General features: G+C 47.7%; 1 protein-coding gene across 3 annotated transcripts in view; it reads right to left on the bottom strand.

Moving 5' to 3' along the window:
- The window catches only part of EPS8 (EGFR pathway substrate 8, signaling adaptor), a 247,660-nt gene extending 224,013 nt beyond the window's left edge, over nt 1-23,647 (bottom strand). For all 3 annotated transcript variants that reach the window (XM_088461541.1, XM_088461543.1, XM_088461542.1), the window contains exon 1: nt 23,623-23,647. The gene's annotated coding sequence lies outside the window, so the exon portion shown is untranslated. The remainder of the gene's footprint in view (nt 1-23,622) is intronic.
- Between the last annotated feature and the right edge of the window lie 881 nt (nt 23,648-24,528).

Genomic DNA, 24,528 nt, shown 5'->3' with positions numbered 1-24,528 from the left:
GCTGGCTTGACCGTTAAAGGGTGCTGTAACCCCCAAAGTACACTCCAGTCCAAACCAAAAAAAAATTATTTTCTGTGTTTGTGAATTGTGTGCGCAGTAGCCGCACGTGCATAAACAAAGTAGTGCCAAGAGTGCGCCTGTGTCATAAGTAAAGGGCCGGCTGGCTTGACCGTTAAAGGGTGCTGTAACCCACAAAGTACACTCCAGTCCAAACCAAAAAAAAAATTATTTTCTGTGTTTAGCCGCACGTATATATCAAATCGATATAACATAAATGGAGGACCAAACTTTCTCCGATAAAAATAAAATAGAGAAAGATCAAGAACCACTTCCTCCTAGTGCTGAAGCTGCTGCCACTAGTCATGACATAGACGATAACATGCCATCAACGTCGTCTGCCAAGGCCGATGCCCAATGTCATAGTAGAGGGCACATACAATCCCAAATGGCAAAGTTCAGGAAAATGACCTTGAAAAAGACATTTAAATCAGCTGAAGAGAAACGTAAACTTGCCAATATGCCATTTACGACACGGAGTGGCAAGGAACGGCTAAGGTCGATCCCTAGTATGTTCATGACTAGTGGTTCAGCTTCACATGACGATGGAAGCACTCCTCCCACTAAAAAAATCAAAAGAGTTAAGCTGGCAAAAGCACAGCGAAGAACTGTGCTTTCTAAGAAGATATCACAAATCCCCAAGGAGAGTCCAAGTGTGGTGGTGGTTGCGATGCCTGACCTTCCCAGCACTGGACGGGAAGAGGTGGCTCTTTCCACCATTTGCACGCCCCCTGCAAGTGCTGAAAGGAGCACCCACAGTCCACTTGCTGATATGCAAATTGAAGATGTCACTGTTGAAGTACAACAGGATGAGGATACTGGTGTAGCTGGCGCTGAGGAGGAAGTTGGCGAGGAGGATTCTGATGGTGATGTGGTTTGTTTAAATCAGGCTCCGGGGGAGACAGTTGTTGTCCGTGGGATGAAAAAGCCCATCACGGTCATGCCTGGGCAGAAGACCAAACATTCCACCTCTTTGGTCTGGCAATATTTCTATCCAAATCCGGACAACAACTGTCTTGCCATATGTACCATATGTAAAGGTGAAATAAGTAGGGGTAGGGACGTCAACCACCTAGGAACATCCTCCCTTATACGGCACCTGCAGCGCGTTCATAAAAAGTTACTGTCAAGTTCAGAAACTTTGGCTCAGACCGTAAGCAGTCCAGGGACACCTAAATCCCGTTGTCCTGTTGTATCCAAGCGCCTGCAAACCACACCGTCAACTCCCTCCTCGTCAATTTCCTCCTTAGTCAGGATCGGAAGTAGTCCTGCAGGCCATATCACTGGCATGACTGACTCTCCTATCCGGGATTCCTCCGGAGGATCCTGCATTGCTACGCCTACTGCTGCCGCTGCTGCTGTTGCTGCTGCTGCTGGGAGTCGTTCATCATCCCAGAGAGGAAGTAGGAACACCACTACTTTTACTAAACAATTGACCCTCCAACAGTCCTTAGCGAGGAGGATGAAGTACGACAGCAGTCATCCTGAAGCAAAACGTATAACTGAGGCCTTGACTGCTATGTTGGTGTTAGACGTGCGTCCGGTATCCGCCATTAGTGCAGTGGGATTTAGACAATTGATGGAGGTAGTGTGTCCCCGGTTCCAAATCCCGTCTAGATTCCACTTCACTAGGCAGGCGATACCGAGACTGTACAGAAACGTCAGAAAAAGTGTCCTCAGTGTCCTGAAAAATGCCGTTGTACACAATGTCCACTTAACCACGGACATGTGGACAAGTGGAACAGGGCAGACTAAGGACTATATGACTGTGACAGCCCACTGGGTAGATGTATCACCTTACGCAGCAACAGCAGCAGCGTCACCAGTAGCAGCATCTCAGAAATGCCAGCTCGTTACAAGGCAGGCTACGCTGTGTATCACCGGTTTCAGTAAGAGGCACACCGCCGACAACCTCTTAGAGAAACTGAGGGAAATCATCGCCCAGTGGCTTACCCCACTTAGACTCTCCTGGGGATTTGTGATATCTGACAACGCCACCAATATTGTGCGGGCATTACATCTGGGCAAATTCCAGCACGTCCCATGTTTTGCTCACACAATAAACTTGGTGGTGCAGAATTTTCTGAAAAGCGACAGGGGCGTGCAGGAGACGCTTTGGGTGGCCCGAAAAATTTCTGGCCACTTTCGCCATTCAGCGACTGCGTGCCGAAGACTGGAGCGCCAGCAAACACTCTTGAACCTGCCCCGCCATCACCTGAAGCAAGAGGTTGTGACGCGGTGGAACTCAACCCTCTATATGCTTCAGAGGATGGAGGAGCAGCAAAAGGCCATACAAGCCTATACATCCACCTATGACATAGGCAAAGGAGGGGGTATGCACCTGACTCAAGCGCAGTGGAGAATGATTTCCGTGTTGTGCAAGGTTCTTCAGCCCTTCGAACTTGCCACACGTGAAGTCAGTTCAGACACTGCCAGCTTGAGTCAGGTCATTCCCCTCATCAGGCTTTTGCAGAAGCAGCTGGAGAAAGTGAAGGAGGAGCTAAGACGGAGCGATTCCGCTCGGCATGTGGGACTTGTGGATGAAGCCCTTCATTCGCTTTGCCAGGATTCCAGGGTGGTCAATCTGTTGAAATCAGACCACTACATTTTGGCCACCGTGCTCGATCCTAGGTTTAAAGCCTATGTGGTGTCTCTCTTTCCGGCCGACACAAGCCTGCAGAGGTGCAAAGACCTGCTGGTGAACACACTGTCAGCTGAAGCGGAACGTGACACGTCAACGGCTCCTTCTTCATTTTCTCCCGCAACTGGGGCTGCCAGGAAAAAACTTAGGTATCCTAAGCAACCCGCTGGCGGTGATGCAGGGCAGGCAGGACCAAGTTTGGACATCTGGTCCGGACTGAAGGACCTGGCAACAATTTCTGACATGTCTACTGTCACTGCATATGATACTGTCACCATTGACAGAATGGTGGAGGATTACATCGGTGACAGCATCCAAGTAGGCATGTCAGACAGTCCATACCTGTACTGGCAGGAAAAAGAGGCAATTTGGAGGCCCCTGTACAAACTGGCTCTATTTTACCTGAGTTGCCCCCCCTCCAGTGTGTACTCCGAAAGAGTGTTTAGTGCAGCCGGGAACCTTGTCAGCGAAAGGCGTAGGAGGTTGCTTCCACAGAATGTGGAGAAGATGATGTTCATCAAAATGAATTATCAGCTCTTCCAGGGAGACCAGCCTCCAGAAGGTACAGAGGGACCTGTGGTGGTGGATTCAAGTGGGGACGAGTTAATACTTTGTGAGGATGAGGATGTACACACTGAAGAGGGTGAGGAATCGGTGGATGAGGAGGATGAGGATGACATCTTGCCTCCGTAGAGCCAGTTTGTGCAGGGACACATTAATTGCCAGCTTGTTTTGTGGGGGCCCAAACGAACCAATCATTTCAGCCACAGTTGTGTGGCAGACCCTGGCGCTGAAATGATTGATTTGTTAAAGTGTGCATGTCCTGTTTATACAACATAAGGGTGGGTGGGAGGGCCCAAGGACAATTCCATCTTGCACCTCTTTTTTTCTTTGCATTATGTACAGTTTGGGGCCTAGTTTTTCTAACTGCCATCCTGCCTGCCACTGCAGTGTCACTCCTAGATGGGTCACGTGTTTGTGCCGCCCACTCGTGTCGCTTAGCATAGTCATCCAGCTACCTCGGTGCAACCTTTTGGACATAAAAACACTATTGTGAGGTGTGAGGTGTTCAGAATAGACTGGAAATGAGTGGAAATTAAGGTTATTGAGGTTAATAATAGCATAGGAGCAGAAAAACCTACAAATTCTGTGATTTTAGCTGTTTTTATGCTTTTTTTCAAAAAAATACAGATCCAAAACACAAAACCCAGAACCCAAAACACGGAAGGGTGGTTTTGGCAAAACCAATCCAGATCCAAAACACGAAGAAAGATCCAGATCCAAAACCAAAACACAAAACACGAAAAGTGGCCGGTGCACACCCCTAGTATACACTATACATTATCTGTCACATATCTGTCCTATCTGGCTGGTTACTAATGCTGGGCGTACACTATACATTATCTGTCACATATCTGTCCTATCTGGCTGGTTACTAATGCTGGGCGTACACTATACATTATCTGTCACATATCTGTCCTATCTGGCCGGTTACTAATGCTGGGCGTACACTATACATTATCTGTCACATATCTGTCCTATCTGGCTGGTTACTAATGCTGGGCGTACACTATACATTATCTGTCACATATCTGTCCTATCTGGCTGGTTACTAATGCTGGGTATACATTATACATTATCTGTAACATATCTGTCCTATCTGGCTGGTTACTAATGCTGGGCGTACACTATACATTATCTGTCACATATCTGTCCTATCTGGCTGGTTACTAATGCTGGGCGTACACTATACATTATCTGTCACATCTCTGTCCTATCTGGCCGGTTACTAATGCTGGGCGTACACTATACATTATCTGTCACATATCTGTCCTATCTGGCTGGTTACTAATGCTGGGTATACACTATACATTATCTGTCACATACCTGTCTGGTTACTAATGCTGGGCATACACTATACATTATCTGTCACATATCTGTCCTATCTGGCTGGTTACTAATGCTGGGCATACACTATACATTATCTGTCACATATCTGTCCTATCTGGCTGGTTACTAATGCTGGGCATACACTATACATTATCTGTCACATATCTGTCTGGTTACTAATGCTGGGCGTACACTATACATTATCTGTCACATATCTGTCCTATCTGGCTGGTTACTAATGCTGGGCGTACACTATACATTATCTATCACATATCTGTCCTATCTGGCTGGTTACTAATGCTGGGCGTACTCTATACATTATCTGTCACATATCTGTCCTATCTGGCTGGTTACTAATGCTGGGTATACACTATACATTATCTGTCACATATCTGTCCTATCTGGCTGGTTACTAATGCTGGGCATACACTATACATTATCTGTCACATATCTGTCTGGTTACTAATGCTGGGCGTACACTATACATTATCTGTCACATATCTGTCCTATCTGGCTGGTTACTAATGCTGGGCGTACACTATACATTATCTATCACATATCTGTCCTATCTGGCTGGTTACTAATGCTGGGCGTACTCTATACATTATCTGTCACATATCTGTCCTATCTGTCTGGTTACTAATGCCGGGCATACACTATACATTATCTGTCACATATCTGTCCTATCTTGCTGGTTACTAATGCCGGGCATACACTATACATTATCTGTCACATATCTGTCCTATCTGGCTGGTTACTAATGCCGGGTATACACTATACATTATCTGTCACATATCTGTTCTATCTGGCTGGTTACTAATGCCGGGCGTACACTATACATTACCTGTCACATATCTGTCCTATCTGGCTGGTTACTAATGCTGGGCGTACACTATACATTATCTGTCACATATCTGTCCTATCTGGTTACTAATGCTGGGCATACACTATACATTATCTGTCGCATATCTGTCCTATCTGGCTGGTTACTAATGCTGGGCGTACAATATACATTATGTGTCACATATCTGTCCTATCTGGCTGGATACTAATGCTGGGCATACACTATACATTATCTGTCACATATCTGTCCTATCTGGCTGTTTACTAATGCTGGGCTTACACTATACATTATCTGTCACATATCTGTCCTATCTGGCTGGTTACTAATGCTGGGCATACACTATACATTATCTGTCACATATCTGTCCTATCTGGCTGGTTACTAATGCTGGGCGTACACTATACATTATCTGTCACATATCTGTCCTATCTGGCTGGTTACTAATGCTGGGCGTACACTATACATTATCTGTCACATATCTGTCCTATCTGGCTGGTTACTAATGCTGGGCATACACTATACATTATCTGTCCTATCTGTCTGGTTACTAATGCTGGGCATACACTATACATTATCTGTCACATATCTGTCCTATCTGGCTGGTTACTAATGCTGGGTATACACTATACATTATCTGTCACATATCTGTCCTATCTGGCTGGTTACTAATGCCGGGTATACACTATACATTATCTGTCACATATCTGTTCTATCTGGCTGGTTACTAATGCCGGGCGTACACTATACATTACCTGTCACATATCTGTCCTATCTGGCTGGTTACTAATGCTGGGCGTACACTATACATTATCTGTCACATATCTGTCCTATCTGGCTGGTTACTAATGCTGGGCGTACACTATACATTATCTGTCACATATCTGTCTGGTTACTAATGCTGGGCATACACTATACATTATCTGTCACATATCTGGCTGGTTACTAATGCTGGGCGTACACTATACATTTATAATGATAAATAGGGCCCTCAATTATTGTATATAACAGCATCAGGAGGATAGGGCTAGGATCTCAATATGCAGTAACATAACAGGGCTCCTCTGCGCACTGCGACGCCCCCTGGAGCACATGACATCATTATGTCGCACAGAGTGGTCGGGGCTGCCAGCACTGCAGGCAAAGGACGCTTCGGGTAGGAGCAATCCTGGCAGCGACAGAACCCGGCGATGTGTGGGGCAGTGCCACTCGCACACCCTTAGTTCTGGCCCTGCCAATATGATATTGTGATCGGACATCTATACAGATCAAGATCGTACTCAACGGATATTTATAAGAGCTACAGTACAAGAAAGTGCAGACTGTCCTCAAGTTCCTGGAGACCAGCAGGCGGCATGTTTTACCAGTGACCAACTGTGACACTGAGGAATGGCGAGTTGGCCTAGAACGCACCCATCGCTCCAATTCATCCCACAGGTTAAGAGCTGGACTCTGAGCCACTTCTATAACCAGAGACAGAATATTCAGCTGGTATAATATGCCGCTTACATGCCAGGACCCCACCGTGACACCACAGAGCACTGCACTGACAGGAGGGAGCCAGTCACCGCGCCGACAGGAGGGAGCCAGTCACCGCGCCGACAGGAGGGAGCCAGTCACCGCGCCGACAGGAGGGAGCCAGTCACCGCGCCGACAGGAGGGAGCCAGTCACCGCGCCGACAGGAGGGAGCCAGTCACCGCGCCGACAGGAGGGAGCCAGTCACCGCGCCGACAGGAGGGAGCCAGTCACCGCGCCGACAGGAGGGAGCCAGTCACCGCGCCGACAGGAGGGAGCCAGTCACCGCGCCGACAGGAGGGAGCCAGTCACCGCGCCGACAGGAGGGAGCCAGTCACCGCGCCGACAGGAGGGAGCCAGTCACCGCGCCGACAGGAGGGAGCCAGTCACCGCGCCGACAGGAGGGAGCCAGTCACCGCGCCGACAGGAGGGAGCCAGTCACCGCGCCGACAGGAGGGAGCCAGTCACCGCGCCGACAGGAGGGAGCCAGTCACCGCGCCGACAGGAGGGAGCCAGTCACCGCGCCGACAGGAGGGAGCCAGTCACCGCGCCGACAGGAGGGAGCCAGTCACCGCGCCGACAGGAGGGAGCCAGTCACCGCGCCGACAGGAGGGAGCCAGTCACCGCGCCGACAGGAGGGAGCCAGTCACCGCGCCGACAGGAGGGAGCCAGTCACCGCGCCGACAGGAGGGAGCCAGTCACCGCGCCGACAGGAGGGAGCCAGTCACCGCGCCGACAGGAGGGAGCCAGTCACCGCGCCGACAGGAGGGAGCCAGTCACCGCGCCGACAGGAGGGAGCCAGTCACCGCGCCGACAGGAGGGAGCCAGTCACCGCGCCGACAGGAGGGAGCCAGTCACCGCGCCGACAGGAGGGAGCCAGTCACCGCGCCGACAGGAGGGAGCCAGTCACCGCGCCGACAGGAGGGAGCCAGTCACCGCGCCGACAGGAGGGAGCCAGTCACCGCGCCGACAGGAGGGAGCCAGTCACCGCGCCGACAGGAGGGAGCCAGTCACCGCGCCGACAGGAGGGAGCCAGTCACCGCGCCGACAGGAGGGAGCCAGTCACCGCGCCGACAGGAGGGAGCCAGTCACCGCGCCGACAGGAGGGAGCCAGTCACCGCGCCGACAGGAGGGAGCCAGTCACCGCGCCGACAGGAGGGAGCCAGTCACCGCGCCGACAGGAGGGAGCCAGTCACCGCGCCGACAGGAGGGAGCCAGTCACCGCGCCGACAGGAGGGAGCCAGTCACCGCGCCGACAGGAGGGAGCCAGTCACCGCGCCGACAGGAGGGAGCCAGTCACCGCGCCGACAGGAGGGAGCCAGTCACCGCGCCGACAGGAGGGAGCCAGTCACCGCGCCGACAGGAGGGAGCCAGTCACCGCGCCGACAGGAGGGAGCCAGTCACCGCGCCGACAGGAGGGAGCCAGTCACCGCGCCGACAGGAGGGAGCCAGTCACCGCGCCGACAGGAGGGAGCCAGTCACCGCGCCGACAGGAGGGAGCCAGTCACCGCGCCGACAGGAGGGAGCCAGTCACCGCGCCGACAGGAGGGAGCCAGTCACCGCGCCGACAGGAGGGAGCCAGTCACCGCGCCGACAGGAGGGAGCCAGTCACCGCGCCGACAGGAGGGAGCCAGTCACCGCGCCGACAGGAGGGAGCCAGTCACCGCGCCGACAGGAGGGAGCCAGTCACCGCGCCGACAGGAGGGAGCCAGTCACCGCGCCGACAGGAGGGAGCCAGTCACCGCGCCGACAGGAGGGAGCCAGTCACCGCGCCGACAGGAGGGAGCCAGTCACCGCGCCGACAGGAGGGAGCCAGTCACCGCGCCGACAGGAGGGAGCCAGTCACCGCGCCGACAGGAGGGAGCCAGTCACCGCGCCGACAGGAGGGAGCCAGTCACCGCGCCGACAGGAGGGAGCCAGTCACCGCGCCGACAGGAGGGAGCCAGTCACCGCGCCGACAGGAGGGAGCCAGTCACCGCGCCGACAGGAGGGAGCCAGTCACCGCGCCGACAGGAGGGAGCCAGTCACCGCGCCGACAGGAGGGAGCCAGTCACCGCGCCGACAGGAGGGAGCCAGTCACCGCGCCGACAGGAGGGAGCCAGTCACCGCACCGACAGGAGGGAGCCAGTCACCGCACCGACAGGAGGGAGCCAGTCACCGCACTGATGAATCGAGAGTGGGAGAGGTGATGAAAGAGGAGGTAAGACAGCAGTCAGTAGTGAAGAGGTTGGCAGGGAGCGTGTTAGGAAATGAGGCTGGAGATGTAGGGAGGAGCGGTGAGGGTAGGAGCATTGTAGATGAGAGTAGCAGAGCTCTGAGTAGTGTATGGAGCCAGCAGAGTGAGCGGCTGAGGGGGAAGCAGAGGTACAGTAGTGCAATGAGAGAGGAAAGCACTTAGCTGCTGGGTTGGTGTCATACAGTATTATGCATGGATGGAAATCCAGAAGATATAATGACATATCCTAGAGGACAAAATCTTCAACATCAATCAGATAAGCAGCGTATGAGATGCTGGGTGTTATGCTGGTGCTTTAATACTTATGTCACAGCTTCACTACATTTGCTAATTAATATTGTGTAGAGCGCACTAGGCGGCTTTTGGTGAAATTGATAAAGCTAATAATTACAGTAACCGAGTAATTCCGAGCCCAAGTTTTTCCACCATACTCGGAATCCAAAACTAAGAAAAAATCATCTTCCCGGCGTCGGATCTCACTTTTGTTTTGGATTCAATAGAAGTCGCTCCCACGTGATTGCAGACGCCATTTCACACATGACACCGGAGGGTTAGGGTGGGCTGCAGCACTAAGTCAGTGTCAGAGAAGAGGGTTTAAGGATAACCATGCTTGGGCTCAGGTGACTTCATTAGTACCTCAGTCAATATGATTTAACCATCTGTGCTCAATCATGGAGATAACAATATTTCATAATGTAACAAACTAAACTTCACCGAAAAACATAATATTGCCAACATGCCATACACCCCACAGTGACAAGGAAAGGCTGAGACTGCTGTAACCTCACATGATGCAAGCACTCCTCACTATGTGCTCTATTTATTAACATTATTTTAGTATCACCTATAGTTATTACAGGGCAATTGGAGTAGAATTAGTAAAATTCTACTCCAACCCCTAATTATCACTTATTTTTAGTAAGCAGATTGCAATTCCCATAATTGTAATGGGAAATGTGATCTGGTCAGAGTCTCGGAGGTCACCTTGGTCTCTGGAGTGTGTCCCAGGCCTTGCTGGCCTTCGCATGTCACTAGGCGAGGGGTCGCCAGTGGACTTGGTCTGTTCACTCCGGTTCATATCATAAGTCTGTGGTTCCTATTTTGTCACTAGTGTGCCTACACTCCTGTTTAAACTCATGAGCTAGAGTATTCTCTAGTCTCCACGTTTCCTATGCACGTCAGTCATACCTAAGGGTCCCGGGCCGGATCTACAGAATACTAAAACCATGACACCCCTAAGGCTGAAGAACAAACTGTGTTCATTAACATCACAAATCGCTAAGGACAATCTAAGGGTGTTCACGAGTGCTGTGTCTGACATTTCTGATACTGTACTCTTAGAGAACCTCCTCCTTCCACCATTTCTACATCCTCTCAAAATGTGAGGATGAGCAGCACAAGAAAAGATGCTGACTCAGAAATTGAGGATGCTACTGTAGAAGTGCAAAAGGATGAGGGGGGTATTTGTGTCTAACGGGCAGAGCAGAGCCCGAAGCCGGCCCCAGTGATCAGCTGTGTGGACTAAACAGACCACACGCTGATCACTGCTACACAGACCACAAGCTGATAAACTGCAAAAAAAAATAAAAAATTTACTTACCCAAGTCCAGGGACCAGAGTTCGGGGCACCGGTGATGTCCTCCCTCCGGTCAGCTGGTCTCCAATACTGCACTGCGGCCCGGTCATCAGGTGACAGGGTCCCAGTGCAGTATGGGATGTCACCTGACCGAAGCCATAGAGGACATCACCGGAGCCCGGATCATGCAGGTAAATGCAATCAAGGGAGGGGGGGTGGTCGTGGAGGGCGGGGCTTAGCCCCGAGGTAGCAGCGGTGGCCGGTCGGCGCATGCACGGGCCACTTGTCACGGTATTTTTTGCGAAAATACCGTGATAAAGCTGTGGAGGGGATTCGCAGGGACAGAGCTTTATCGCAAGCCATGTCCCTGCAAGGGATATTTAGTAAATCCCTGTGATATTGCCTGAATTCGCAATGCAAATTCAGTCAGTAATATCACACTACAATCTGCATTACCAATGCGGATTGTAGTAAATAGAGCCCTTGGCCTCTCCCAATGGACTGACTCCTCTACTCATCAGGAGGGCCATTGCCTTGATCTTGTTTTCACCAGACTATGGCCCTCATTCAGAGCCGCACGCAAGCGGGCGCACGTACGTTAGGCGTACGTACAAAAATATTTAAATTCAATGGCTCGCTCGTATTTTCGTTCGCATCTAAAATTCCTCCCTAAACTCTGACGACCCCTCCTCTAACTAACGAGCGTACGAAATAGCGAGCGTACATCCCCGAAATGGCTTGAAAGGAACGCACGCACACGTATAAACAGGAAGTGGCCTTGTCAGATGTCGATTACCTGCTCCTTTATTCTGCCTACCTCCATCAATCGTATCATGCCAATCAATGTATCAATTAGCTTAATTGTTTGTTTTTTTTCAACACAATGCAAGAAACTTTACTCTTGTCCGTGTTTGTGTTTACCCGCAGAATACGTACGGATGAAACATTCGCTTGTATTGTTTAAAAAACATGTGAACCACAATTAAACAATTGTACTATTGCTGTGTATCCCCGCATATTTCCCTGGGTTCATTTCTTTATTTAAATTTGCTTACGCATGTCACTGCATCAAGCCTATCCTAACTCTCCAGAGATTTCTGGCCCTGTCGAACACATGACTCATACACTAACCAATAAAATTGCTCCTGTTAATTTCCAAAATACATTAGCCAATCAGAAAATTTTTACACACTTTATCAAAAATGATTTTTAATAAAAACACCATTGCCATCATGAGAGCCTCCGCATTCACCAGACGTGAGCTGCTGGTGCTTACGGAGGTAATGGATCGCCGGATCACCAGCCAGCCAGAACCCATGACCAACCGGCAGAAGCGCTCCGCGTATGCGGAGGTACGGTCCCGCCTGCGGTCCTTTGGATCACGCCGCAACATCGGGCAGCTGGAGCGCAGGTGGTCCGACCTGCAACGGCGAACGCCCCGCTTGCTGGCATGCTTTCGCATGCAGATCCTGGCAAGTAAGTGTTATGTATTGTGGTTTTAATGTTTGTGTTTGTGGGGCAAACTGCGTGTGCATGTTTTCATGTTTGTTCTATTTTTTATTTGTACTCATATCTGCGTGTGCATGTTTTCCTGTCTGTTCTATTTATTATTTGTACTCATATCTGCGTCTGCATGTTTTCCTGTCTGTTCTATTTAGTATTTGTACTCATATCTGCGTGTGCATGTTTTCCTGTCTGTTCTATTTATTATTTGTACTCATATCTGCGTCTGCATGTTTTCCTGTCTGTTCTATTTATTATTTGTACTCATATCTGCGTGTGCATGTTTTCCTGTCTGTTCTATTTATTATTTGTACTCATATCTGCGTCTGCATGTTTTCCTGTCTGTTCTATTTAGTATTTGTACTCATATCTGCGTGTGCATGTTTTCCTGTCTGTTCTATTTATTATTTGTACTCATATCTGCGTCTGCATGTTTTCCTGTCTGTTCTATTTATTATTTGTACTCATATCTGCGTCTGCATGTTTTCCTGTCTGTTCTATTTATTATTTGTACTCATATCTGCGTCTGCATGTTTTCCCTCTTTTTATGAATTTTTAATTCTACTGCTATTTTTTTTTGTTTGTTTGTTTTTTTTTGTTTGTTTGGCCGGATTTGTCCATAAACTAAACGCAATTTATTTGACATATTTTAGGGGGACAGCCAAGACTCCGCCGTCAACGTCGGCGTTCCCGCCCACTCTCCCCAACCCCCAGCCAACACTCCACCCCAAATCTTTCCCCTATTCCCCACTCCTCCCCATCCTTCCCAGACCCTCTCCCGGAAATGTCGGGACTCCTTCCCCTCCGTCCCACTTCCCCCTCTCCTCCACCCACCCCTCTTCCAATTACCCCCTCCCCGGAGTCCAGCATAACTCCGCCCCATTCTTTGGGGAATGACGGATCCTCCGAGGAGGATCATGGAGGTTTGGCCGGAGCTCCCGATTTTTTTCCCGGTATGTTTTGTATTATTTTTTTTTAAAGCACAAACTGTTTGTATGTAATCATGTGTCGTGCCTTTCTTCGTGTTTTTGTGGCTTGACTTTTGTTGATTGTGAAGGTTTGCCTTTACCTCTTCCTGGTGATTTAAGCATACACATATCATACCTGTGTGAATTTGTACCTAGGCCTTGTATTTTTGCCAGCCCACACTTTTTATTTATGTTTTTGGGTTTAGGAGTGATTTGTTTTTTAATTAATGTTTTTCTGTGGATTCCCTATTGTTGTATTAACCCACACACTTTTCTCACCCACAGAGGAACAGAGGCGTCGGCAAGAGGTGGCGGATGTTGTGGGGCAGATGCGCCACCATGTAATCGGCCTTCTGGTGGCCCTCGACCGGCTGTCTGGCCTCCTTCGGCATTAGTTTTTTTTTTTTTGTTGTATTTTCCCAATAAAATTTTAAAGACAAATATACGTTGTGGCTCATTTTTAAAAACCAAAACCAAGATAGTTTAGCCTGACATAAGTTCCTGCAAGGATTTCCCTTTTGTAAAAGTTAGATTGTGTTTTGTCTTTGTATGTCAAACAGACACCAGAAACACATAACAGTAACAATGTCATTTCCCTTTTTGGGTTTAGTGTCAATTTCAGATTTCTACATTTTCCAGGTTCCTACTTGGTGCGCAAGCTGCTTAGGCCAATCTTACAAATCCCAAGGTTGGGCCAGGCTTCCTTTTGGTGTGGATTGGGAAGCTGAAAACATATTTCAGTTTTGCTCAACTGGCGTCAGTACTGGTTTACCCCTTAGTCAAATGTAACTTGTGTTAACCTGGTTACACTTGCTGTTAACGTCCCAAAAAAGGAAGACCATTTCACTCTCCAAACATTTATTCACCACATAACAGAGAAAACAAAGTGGTCACTCCCAAAAAAAGAACACAGTGATAAATTCAAATACAACACATACCAAGAAAAAAATAAATAAAAACACAAAATCAAGAACTGGTTGACGAAGGACCATGCCAACATGATTCCACAAACATGGCGTTGCGATATGGGTTCCAGAATATATGCCCAAAAGGACCAGATCCAGGTTTGGTAAGGGTAGCAGGAAGTAGTGAGCGTTGGAGTGCCAAAGATTATGTGAACAAACAGAAGATGGTGAGAAAAATAAAAATAAATTAGATGTTTGCCAAAAAAAAAAAAACACATTAGGTATAAACACTGGAGTTTTGAACAAACTTACCTAAAAAATCTGGCCACCACATCATCGCGTATGGCCCCCCCACATACTGACCTTCGACCAACCTCGGGGGGGCCATCCTCAGGTAAGGCATCCTCTGGCTGCATTGGGACACCACTCCTTATGGCAATGTTGTGAAATATCCCACACAGGACCACAATTTTCGACACCATATCCGGCACATACATGAGCTCGCCACCAGAGCGGTGGAGGCATCTGAATCGGCCTTTTAAAAGGCCGATACAGCGCTCCACCACTTGCCTGGTGGCTGTAAGTGCGGAATTATATGCACTTTGTGGCCCTGGAGTGGGAGCCAAATAAGGAGTGAGCAGCCAGGACATGCAAGGGTATCCACTGTCTCCTGTGAACAAAAATAGACCACATCAGGAACACTGTGTATCAAGCTTAACATTGTTATGTACTAAAGGTCTCCACTTACCCAGAAGCCACGCATCACCAGCTTGTAGGTTGGTTAATTTCTGCCATATCCCTGATTGCCGGATGACGAAGGAGTCATGAGCACTTCCGGGTAATTTAGCATTCAGGGACAGGATCTGGAGGGAGGCATCACATACCACCATTACATTCAGGGAGTGATAGTGTTTCCTGTTTCTAAATATGGCCTCCAGCCGTGCTGGAGGCTGAAGTGGTATGTGAGTACCATCCACAACCCCTATGATGTGTGGGAAGCCAGCTATTTGGTAAAAATTGGCCTTGGCCACACTAAGGGCACCCATATCCAAAGGCATTTTAATAAAATGATGGAGGTGCTTGAAAAGTGCCTCCATCACTGCCCTCAGGATCCGGGAAAAGGAGGATTGGGAGATGCCCGCCACTATTCCGACCGTTGTTTGAAACGATCCTGAGGCACAGAAATTTAACACCGCCATAAATTGCGTCAGTGGTGGTATTGCTGTTGGACTGTCAATTTGCCGCTCAAGATCACTTTCTATTAATGAGAGAGTGTCTATGATGATTTTGGGAGGTAGACGGTAGCGTCTTAAAACCTCATCATCGGGCATTCCAAAAAGGGTGACACGTGTTCGAAATATCTGGGGCCTTGCATGCCTACGATGCCTACGCCTGGGACGAGTTTGAGGTTGGTCGTCTTCCGGGAGCAGGGCCAGAACAATTCGCCCCAGATCTATCTGAAATTCAAAGTTTACAATGTAAGGCTTTTGACCCACCCCAAAAGTAAGAAAAAACAAGTTAGCTTTCTGATACCATCCATAGCTGCTTACATGCCGGGGTATTGTCATGATACGTATAAACTGTAAAAAAGGCAACAATGAGACGTCAAAAATTTAAAGGGTTTTTTTTTAGGTAAAAAATTGTTGCAAGCCAACACAGAAAATAACGGAAAAACACATTTGGCCATCGATGAAAACTACATTGCACACCGTACGTCAAATAGGGTTCAAATGGACCCAAAAAATGGAAAAGGGAAAAGCAAAACTGGATTATATGATGAATAAGCCGTCCAAAATGCGGTAAATTATTCGCAAATGCAAGTCACTACACCAACAGTCCAAAATGCGGTAAATTATTCGCAAATGCAAGTCACTACACCAACAGTCCAAAATGCGGTAAATTATTCGCAAATGCAAGTCACTACACCAACAGTCAAAAATGCGGTAATTCATTCGCAAATGCAAGACCAAAAATGGACTTACCCAACTCGAATATATAAGATGTCCTCAAAAAACTTCTTTGGGTCCGAAAACAAAAAAAAACTAAAAAATATGAAATGAGTGTTAAACAAATTAACTAACCACAAAACAGAAGAATACAACAATTGGCCACAAATTTGAATGCACAAAACTTACCAAATCAGGAAAGGATGTTGAAAAAATGAAAAAAATGCGAACGGAAAAACCAAAGAAATGTAGCAAAAACAAACAAAAAAACAACTCTCCAAAATCCTCCAAACGCAACCAACCAACCAAATCCAAACCACTTCACCGACAACACTCCAACAACCCCACCTCGAATCCACACACACCAAGCCATAAATAGTGTTTATTTTCCCGCACAAATTAAGGATGAATCATAGGGACGCACAATCAATGATGCGGCCGCAAACTAACGACGCATGTATAAATACGTCACGAAATCACATAGAATTTCTGGATGATTTCATGCTGGAAGCAGAGACATGGCTTCAAACCAGGGAAACAATGGTCAAAATTGCGGCGGTAAGGCCTTCATGCATTTTGTGTCAATGATTCTTTTAAAACATAATATTGTGCAAGTTGTGAAGTGGCTAAATCTGCATATTTACCCAAATAGGTGAGGAGGATGACATGGAAGAGACTGCTGGCCCCAGTCAACCCGCCAAAGCTGCAAAAAAAAAAAGGCAGCCACATTTCACAAGCAAGGAGATGGAGGTTTTGATCCAGAAGTGGGTTGACATCCTGCCCCAGGCAGCCAGGAATATGAGCCAAAGCCAGAAGTGGAGAATGTGGGAGGAGGTCGCCGTTGCTGTCAATAGGGTGGGTGATTATGTCCGTCTAGCCCGGGATGTCAAACGGCGGTAAGTAAACACTTTCCCATCCTATAAACAAACCCCATTGTTAAAAAAAGGATAATGGTTCCAAATTCATTCCACAGATGGGCAGACTTCAAATATCGTCTAAAGCAAAAACTTGCCGACAGGGCTAGGCATGCAAGGGGGACAGGTGGGGGTCCCACCCCTGTGTCATTGGAGTTGACAGACTTAGAAGAGATGGCACAGGGGTGTGTGCAGGCTGTGGAGGTGTTTGGCGTGTCCAACATGGATACGGACATGCCAGACTTTGCGGCTCCTCATGTTGGCCAAGGTAAGTCTTGTGATGTCACCATCTCAGAAATGCTATTGTGCCAATATGTAGATTCTAATGTGAGTCTTTTCTCCAATTTCCTAACAGAGACAGAGGCGGATGAGTCTGCTCCAGAGGGGAGCCTTGGCCGCAGAATTTCTGCTGACTCTGCAGGGGAGGAACCAGTACATCCGGCTGAGGACCCTGCAGAAGCCAGTCCAGGGCGTGCCCCCTCGCAGGCAGTGGGCCTCCTCACAGAACTCAATTTTAAATCGGATTGCCATACGGAGATTCTGCAGAGGATGGACGCCAGTCTGATACGGGTGGCTGAGGCCCTGGAGCAAAATCCTGCGGCCATCGTGACCATTGCTCAGGCCCTGGCGGAAAATACCAGGGCCAACATCCGCATCGCCGATGCCCTGGAGCAGCTCGTTCGCCAGCACATGGTGGAGCCGACCTCCCTTCCTGCCGGAACATCCATATCCTCCACCTCTGGCACAACATCAGGCAATCCTCCAAATGTGCCTAGCCCTGTGCCTAGTCCAGAGGCCACAACATCTGCCTCTGGACAGGCCAGCCCGATGGCATCCCGGACCCGGTCTGGCGCCCACCCTCACCCATCCAAACGGCCGAGAAAACGGTGACAGCAATGGCGACTTTTCCCACTTTCCTTCTGTGCTTGGCTCATATTCCTTTCTGGTCAAAACTTCCCTCTCCTTTCTTGTGAAATGTTTTTAAATTTTGTATTTACGATTATGTTAGTAGTTATGTTTTGTTTTTTTTTTGATCAAATATCTTGGCCACAAAAAAAGGCAACAAAATATTAGGCCAATTTGTTTGTGTGTAAACAATAAATTTTACAAAAAAAACTGACATTGTATTGTGACATTATTGTACAAATGGGTTACATTTAATCCTGGCCTTAAACGCAAAAACTGACCCTCTTTTGTTAAAAAAAAAGGCCTCTTTAAGGAACGTTTAAAAAAACACATAGCGATGCAAATTCCACAGTAAACCAAAAAAAAGGGGAGCTAATTAAAAGATGATGACATTATTTTTACAATAGGCCATAACCACCAAATTGTGGCCAAAATAAAACCCCAAAAATGTACGCTAATTGATTGTGTAATCATGACATTAGCAGCTCTGATTTCCACCTGCGTACGCTTTTGTGCTATCCCAAAAAACTGCTTTCCAAACACATACCAAGCCGGATTTCAATCCAACACTAATTACTTTACTGACCAGCCACGATTAATCGCAGCACCATCGTGGAGTCCCGGGACGGAGGAGAAGGCCATCGCCAATGTGGTCGAGTAATCCTGACCCTAAGCTGTGCGAGCATTTTGAAGGGAAAGCGGATGTTTCAGTGACGTATGAGACGGTCCGAACACATTTGACGTTCGCATCTGCTAATGTATGTACGCCCCAAAAACGCTTTGCCACGCCTGCGTTTTGTCATCTCCACCCCCGTCAACACCCAAAAACGCCCTGTTCTGTCAATCACATTTGACATGTCACTTCCTGTACGCTATTTTAGGAACGAGAGAAAAAAAGCTCGCAATCTGCCGTACGCGCATGCGCGGTGTAACACCGACGCATGCGCGGTTAGTCAACATCGGAACGCAACGAGCGTACTGTTGTTAACGTGCGGCTCTGAATGAGGGCCTATGCTCCTTTCCTTCCCTCAGATCACAAATTTATCACCTTCACACTCTCCTCCATTACATTAAATTCAATGTCATTGAAATCAACCAAACCTCCTAAAACCCGCAGAAATATTAATGCTATTCATTTTCAACTATCCACCTCTCTACAACAACTACTCTCAACAATTTCTACGTTAACTTCTCCCGAGACTGCTGCTTCACACCTGTACCAGATTCTAGAAAAAGCCCTCAATGAAGTCGCTCCAGCTACCCATCACACTCCACATAGACTTAGACATCAACCGTGGCATTCTAAATTAACAAGGCATCTACAAAATCTCTCTCGTAAAGTAGAACGTCAGTGGCGTAAGTCTCATACTCCAAGTGACTTCCTCATATATAAGACTAGCTACAACTCTTACCATAATGCTCTGGACACTGCCAAACATCTATCCAAACTCTAATCTCTGCTCAAGCCTCTAACCCCAAGCGACTTTTTAATACATTTAAACTGCTTCTTAACCCTCCATCACCCAACCCACCTGCTACTATCTGTGCACAAGATCTTGCTTCCTATTTCAAGGACAAGATTGATAAGATCCGAAATGAAATGATATGCTCTTCCTCAGCCAGTGACCTGCTCAATTCCCTACCTGAACCCTCTGGCACATTCTCTTCATTTGACCCCAAAAACGAAGAGGACGTATCTACACTCTTCTCATCCTCTTACTCTATTACCTCTCCTCTTGATCCTATACCCCCCTCACAAATGAGTAAAGCTCTGTCTCCTGTGCTCATTCCAACCCTAACTAAAGTCTGTAACCTCTCTCTCTCTCTCTCTCTACTCGATTCTTTCCATCACTGTTCAAGCATGCAGTGATTACTCCCATTCTGAAAAAAACAAAATTCTGACCCTAACACTCTCTCATATTACCGTCCTATCTCCCAGCTCCCATGCCCCTCCAAGCTACTCGAGAGTCTTGTCTACACCCGCCTAACACACTTTAACTCACACAACTTATTGGACCCACTTCAGTCCGGCTTTCGTTCCCAACACTCCACAGAGATAGCACTGACTAAAGCTGGCCACACACTAGACCAACTTACATCCAACCAGCCAACTTGTTGATTGGTTGGAATGAAGATCTGGTAACGGATGGGAGTAAATGATGATCAGCAATTTGCTCCTAAATCCCAGAAAACAGATGAAAATGGTCGTTTAGACAAGTTTGTTAAATGTTTGATCAAAACTACTTGTTCAAACAACAGTTTTGGTCCATTTTCCAGCGTTTGGGAGCAAATTGCTGATTGTATTCCTGACCAGATTTTCATTCTAACCAATCAACTAGTTGGCTGGTTGGACAGATAATCTTTAGATTTGTGGCCAGCTTAAGGTAGTAAATGATCTGGTCACTGCCAAGGCTAAAGGCCATTACTCACTTTTTATTCTTCTAGATCTCTCTGCTGCTTTTGTCACTGTTGACCACTCTCTTATCATACAAACACTACAATCCCTAGGTCTTAAGAACACAGCTCTTTCTTGGTTCTCATCCTACCGATCTAATCGCTTTTTCACTGTTTGTTTTTCTGATTCTGCCTCCTCCTCGCTACCTTTATCAGTAGGAGTACCACAAGGCTCAGTCTTAGGTCATCTGCTATTCTCAATCTATAACACCTCTCTTGGCAAACTAATCAGCTCTTTTGGAATTCAGGGCCTGATTCAGAGCCGGACGCTCTGAATCAGGGCGTTTTTTGTTTTTTTTTGTGCGGCCTCCTGACCGCTCGCATAGCTGTGGGTGACCACCCAGAGCTAGCGAGTGGCCAGGATGATGGTCGCGATGGTCAAGACCATCGCCACCATCGGGGCTTGCGACGAGACCCTTGTGGTAGGGTCTCATTTGCCGCAAGCCCCAGAGAGCTTCCGGCTCTAATAGAGCAGGAAGCTCTCCCACTGACATCACTGGTGATGTCAGTGGGGCCGCCTACAAACGGCAGGCGTTAGTTTGTGAAGCTACCCCCCGCCACGCCTACAAACCGGGGCGAGCTGTCGATCAACATCGACAGCCACCCCTTTTGTAGTAAGCCACGGAGCGAGAGAATTTCTCTCTCGCTCTGGGGCTTGCGCACGCGCAGTGCGGCCGCTGCATGTGCGCGGAACCCACCATCTTCCTGCTTGCGAGTGCTCAAGCGCTTGCGAGCGGGTCTGAATCAGGCCCTCAGTACCATCTGTATGTGGATGATACTCAAATCTACCTATCCTCCCCAGATTTATCACCATCTGTATTGGTCCGTGACACTGAATGTCTCTCTGCCATTTCATCTTGGATGTCATCTCGCCACCTCAAACTTAATATTTCTAAAACAGAATTAATGATATTTCCACCGGCCAATAACAGTTACCAACCTGATATCTCTGTTACTGTTGATAACTTGACAATCAACCCCACCCCACAAGCTCGCTGCCTTGGTGTCATCCATGACGCTGAACTGTCCTTTGTTCCCCACATTCAATCTGTCTAAAAATCATGTTACATACATCTAAAAAACATATCCAAAATTTTACCATATCTCACACAGGACACTGAAAAAACTCTAATACATGAACTTATTTCCCGCATTGACTACTGGTCTTCCCAAAAACAGGCTATCACCATTACAATCCATTATGAATGTAACTGCGAGGCTTATCTTCCTTGCCAAACGTTCATCGTCTGCTGCCCCGCTCTGTCAGTCCCTCCATTGGTTGCCGGTTTTCTACCGTATTTAATACAAAAAACTGTTACTTACACATAAGGCCATTAACCAAACCACACCAACATACATCTCTTCACTCATCTCATACCATCTCCCAACCCGACCTCTCCGCTCAGCACAAGATCTGCGTCTCTCATCCCCGTGCATTACTTGCTCCCATTCACGGTTACAGGACTTTTTTTGGGCTGCGCCCACTCTAGTTCTTCATTAATGAAAACATTCTTGGTTTCTATGGGGTCGTATAGTTTATTAAACTGCCATCCTGTCCACCAATGCTGTGTGGCAATGTTTCATAGATGTGCTATAGTCTATTAAACTGCCACGTGTTTATGCCGCTGCTCTGTTGCTTAGGTTAGCCAGCCAGCCTTTGGAATATGTTGATGAACAATAGTGTAAATGAGATGTGGGCAAAACTGACAGGAAATTAATGTTGAGGTAAATAATACAATAGGAACAAAAATACCCAAATTACATTATTTTAGCTGTTTTTAGTAACTTAAAAAAAAATCCAGATCCAAAACAAGGGGGTCCACGCACATCTATACTTATAATTACATTTATAGGTATCATTAAATTTGAAATTTTGGTACATTTGCACTTTATTGGATTTACTCACTTTTGTACAAATTGTATACTACTCTAGATGGAGCCATTTTCTTCTCATTATTTCCAGACAGTTACACGATGAAACATCAGGCTTTGCAGGAATGGCAGCTGCCTGAAATTAGGGAAGTGTAACATCCTTTGCGCACACACACACAAACATTGGAAAAGCAGGAAAAACATCGGTAGAGAAATCTAGCGATGGTAATGAAACATTAGATCAAAAACATTGCAGGGTTAAACATCGAAACCATCTGACCGATGTTTCTGATGAAACATCAAATGATTCCCATCCCTAGAGTGTGAGAGTGACTGCAGGCAGGACGTGTCTGGATCTATTTTTGTTGTGCCAGTGCCTGCGTGTATAAGAATGGAGGTCATACATGTGCAGCTTTCCTCTCATCTTTTCTTCTCCTTACATATTACAGTATGTAACTGCATGTACCAGAGCCCCTGACATCCATGCTCTCCCCTTCGGCTCCTTCCTTTTACTCCTATCTAACTAAGCAGCATAACAAATACTGATCTGTCACATAAAGAAAGTCAGCGTGTGCAGAGTGTCTCATTCCAGCCGAGAGTCCGCCAGTATGATGCCACTTGCAGCCATCTTTAGATTCTACTTTGGTTTTCCGGCTCACCACTTACCACTATGTATTAACTCAACCACTGAATAAACCAGGACTTAACAAATTGTAGATTCTAACTTCTGTCATAAAATGTCACACAGCAAGTCAGGTCCTTTCTTTAAGTTGCCTACCCACCCGCATTATGGTGGGAGCTCCCGCTATCCCGCAAAGTAGGCTCAATCCCCGCATTCCCACTGCCCGTATAAAAACCCAGACGCACATGCTCGAGTCCGGAGGTGAAGGGGTCAGGGCCTGAGCTTGACTGTGTCAAGACACGGGTGTACTCGCCAAGGGTCACGGACGCAGGGAGTCAGGAGTGCAGTTGCTACTGGGTCCGGAGACGCCTCCCCCCTGCACCCAGCTTCAGGGCCATAGCTAGAGTAGTGCGGTCGGTGCCATCGCACAGGGCACCACACGTCAGGGGGCGCTGTTTGGCGCTGTCAATTTTCTGTTTATTATCATTCTCACTTGTAGCTTCCTCTTATTTCATCCCCAGCATCTCCTGGCCTCCCCTATCTCTTCCCTGACCCTTCCCCATGAGGCCATGGCCCTCTCTCAGGTGCACTATATTATGTCTCTATTTATCCCCAGCATCTGCTGGCCTCTCCTATCTCTTCCCTGGCCCTTCCCCATGAGGCCATTCCCCTTTATTGGGTGTATTATGTCCCTTTGAAAAATGAGGGGGTGCCAATGCTCTTTCTGGCACAGGGCACCAAAAAGTCTAGTTACAGCTCTGCCCAGCTTACTCACCCGCCAAATACAGACAGAGAGAGATGCTCCCCGATTTCCCCGGCCAGCCAGTAATAACGGAGGGTGGAGGAGCCGATGCTGGAGGACTGAAGAGCTGCAGGAGACTGTGTGTGTTAAGGTGCGCACCGGCCACTTTTCGTGTTTTGGTTTTGGATCTGGATCTTTCCTCTTGTTTTGGATCTGTATTTTTTTTTTTAAAAAAGCATAAAAACAGCTAAAATCACAGAATTTGTGGGTTTTTCTGCTCCTATGCTATTATTAACCTCAATAACCTTAATTTCCACTCATTTCCAGTCTATTCTGAACACCTCACACCTCACAATAGTGTTTTTATGTCCAAAAGGTTGCACCGAGGTAGCTGGATGACTATGCTAAGCGACACGAGTGGGCGGCACAAACACGTGACCCATCTAGGAGTGACACTGCAGTGGCAGACAGGATGGCAGTTTGAAAAACTAGGCCCCAAACTGTACATAATGCAAAGCAAAAAAAGAGGTGCAAGATGGAATTGTCCTTGGGCCCTCCCACCCACCCTTATGTTGTATAAACAGGACATGCACACTTTAACAAACCAATCATTTCAGCGCCAGGGTCTGCCACACAACTGTGGCTGAAATGATTGGTTCGTTTGGGCCCCCACAAAACAAGCTGGCAATTAATCTGTCCCTGCACAAACTGGCTCTACGGAGGCAAGATGTCGTCCTCATCCTCCTCATCCACCGATTCCTCACCCTCTTCAGTGTGTACATCCTCATCCTCACAGAGTATTAACTCGTCCCCGCTGGAATCCACCACCACAGGTCCCTCTGTACGTTCAGGAGGCTGGTCTCCCTGGAAGAGTTGATAATTCATTTTATGAACATCATCTTCTCCACATTTTGTGGAAGCAACCTCCTACGCCTTTTG

This window comes from Taudactylus pleione, unplaced genomic scaffold (genome assembly GCF_031769625.1).
Source record: "Taudactylus pleione unplaced genomic scaffold, aTauple2 ptg001061l, whole genome shotgun sequence".
Taxonomy (NCBI): Eukaryota; Metazoa; Chordata; class Amphibia; order Anura; family Myobatrachidae; genus Taudactylus; species Taudactylus pleione.
The sequence above is the reverse complement of the archived record's forward strand: the minus strand, read 5'-3'. Positions and strand labels throughout refer to the sequence as shown.